Source organism: Piliocolobus tephrosceles, unplaced genomic scaffold, assembly GCF_002776525.5.
Source record: "Piliocolobus tephrosceles isolate RC106 unplaced genomic scaffold, ASM277652v3 unscaffolded_8492, whole genome shotgun sequence".
Classification (NCBI taxonomy): domain Eukaryota; kingdom Metazoa; phylum Chordata; class Mammalia; order Primates; family Cercopithecidae; genus Piliocolobus; species Piliocolobus tephrosceles.
The window spans coordinates 827-3,523 of NW_022335932.1; the positions used below are offsets into that span (position 1 = coordinate 827).

At 44.5% G+C, this 2,697-nt stretch overlaps 1 pseudogene; it reads left to right on the plus strand.

The window, feature by feature from the left end:
• The window catches only part of LOC113220664, a 1,149-nt pseudogene extending 817 nt beyond the window's left edge, over nt 1–332 (plus strand).
• Nucleotides 333–2,697: the final 2,365 nt, after the last annotated feature.

The window sequence follows — 2,697 nt, forward strand, 5'->3', positions numbered from 1 at the left end:
GAGCGAGAGAGAGTCAGTCAAGGAGAACAACTGTGCTTCCAACTGCCTCCTGGACCGGGAGGCGGCCAAAAAGCTGATGGGCGAGGAGGCCCTGGCCGGGGGCGACAAGTCAGACCCGAACCTTAATAACCCTGCAGACGAGGACCATGCCTATGCTCTGCGGATGCAGCCCAAGACTGGCTGCGTGATCCAGTCTGTGCCAAAACCCGCGGAGAAGGCTGCCGTGGCGCCGTGCAGTGCATCATCTCCTCGCCCATGCTCAGCTCCCGGCAGAGGACCTGGAGCGGCCGCTCAAAAGGTGGTGCCTCCGAATTAGAAATCAGATTAAGTAAAAGGAACGCTCCCTCACAGGGTACGCTCATGGGGAGAGGGCGCAGAGCAAACTACGTCACGCCATCCAGTGACACCACCTGGTCAGCTCACCACACCCCCTCTGGCTAAAACTCAAGCAAATAAAGCCGCTTCCTGACATTAAGCATCTCAGAGGAAGCAGCCCTCCCTCGGTGGCCTCTAGCCCGGAGAAGCCCGTGCGTCTCAGACCCACCACGCAGGCCCAGCCTTGCTGCTGTAATCATCTCTGCTTCTACCCAGAGGAACTTAGGGATTTCACCCCTGGCTTGTAAAAAAAAACGAAATATGAACAAGCCACAAGGACCAATGTAGGTATTCTCCCCGCCCCGTCTTCAAGGCTCAGCAGCTGAGGCTGGAAGATGATATGGATTGGAACCCAAAAACCTTTTTAAATCTTTTAAAAAAACTGCTGTGGTTTTGCTGCTATACTAAGACTTGTGATTTGCATTGTATGGTTTTGGACCTGTTCATGTTTTGACGGCGGAGAGGGGTGGTCCTGGAGGCCCAACGCTTCAGAGTCATCTCTGTCCTGCCCAGGATGCACTTTTAAATGAAGAGTTAGAATATCTTATTGGCTAATATACTTTTCTTGTTATTTTTACAAAGGCCACCTTTATCCTTTTTGATGCCATATTTTCAGTGTTACACTTTTATGGCTTTTAATTTTCAATTTGACAGACGTAAGAAGCCGCATGAATAGTTTATACTGTGGTTTTTCAGAGACTGAATGCCAGGAGAACTCCGTAAATGTTTATTCTTCTCAGCTTTCTCTTTAAATTCCCCTAAATAGCGCCCCAGTTGGAAAGAGTGCTGAACTGAAGAGCAAGAGCAAGAGTGTTGAACTGAAGACCAAAATGCCCTCAAGGTGTAAAATAATCCGAGGAGTAATATTTGCGGGGCATCAGGAAACGTCAACCCTGATGGTTTTCAGTGATCCAGGAAGTCAATGAGACAATCTCTCTACACGCAGAGCCCTTTCATGATAATTAGAATGGTATGGACAAACCAATGAAAACAAGAGAGAAAGTGAGAAAAATCACCCATGATTCTGTTTCACTGTTTGCTTTCTTCTGTCATGGTTAAGAGAAATGTGCAGTTCGATCCTCAATCAATAGGTGGAGGATAACAGGGTAGACTCACTTGTGTGCACTTGTACAGTTGTAGCTGTGAGTCCAGAAGTCCTCTAGAGCATGCGCACTGGCACTGAGTTGGTGAGACAGTTGTGAAGTATCCCATTCTGATGAGTATGGGGGGACAAAAGGAGAAAAAAAATAAGAAAAAAATCAAAAAAAGAAGAAAACTAAAAAAAAAAAAAAATCACCTTGTGATTCAGTGTATCTGTTTACTAACTCAAAGCAATTATTCCCTCTGGAGGTGTCCAGGTGCTCCTGCCCCACAAGGAGCCACAGCAGGAGGGGTGGTGAGTCACAGGTGGACAGGGCCAGGATGGTGTGGCACTGGCCTTGAAGCACCACGGCCTGAGGAGGCGGTGTACATACTGTGTTTCTAGATTCTCCGTTGTACAGAGTCACTTCACAAGGCAAGCTACTGTTTTACAGGTGCTCCTTATTTATTACAGCTGTGAGAGGTTGGGGGATGCACTTTGCGAGCAAGCTCACTTTTTAAAAATGAAATTTGGCGGCAGGGGAAGGGGAGGCAGGAGGGAGGAGAAGCTCACAAACCTGGGGAGAGATTTATAAAAATAAATAAAAGAAAAGCTTCCAGCAACAAATTAAAAAATAATAACAAATAAACCCCAGCACCAAACCCACCCAGGCAGGAAGAAGCCGCCCCTCCTCTGGGGCCGTATTTTTCTGCTGAGTCACCACATTCTCCTCTCCCTGACTGGTATCAGATTCATCAAACAAAAAATAAATCTCGAAGAAAAAATAATAATAATACAGCCACTCCTGCTGAGACTTCTTTTGTCAAGTGTTAGCATGGTCTATCATTTTCCGTTTTTAACCAATTTGTGTCTTTACATTTAAAGTGCATTTCTTAGAGGTGGCATGTAATTGGGTTTTGCTTTATAATGTGCCTTTTAATTTAGATTTTTTAGGCCAGTTTTATTTATGATGCAATTATGAATATAGTCAGATTTGTCTGTCATCATGCTGTTTCATTTCTATTTGTCCCAGCTGTTTTTTCCCTTTTCTTTCTTTTTCTGTTTTATTTTAGATTAGTCAAGTAATTTTTATGAGTCATTTAAATCTTTTTTGGCTTATTAGCTGTAACTCTTAGTCTTGCTATGTTAGTGGTTGCTGAAGGATTTATAGTACATGATACTAACTTATCACAGTCCCCTTTCAAGTAATATTGTACCGCATCATAGATGGTATACGAAAA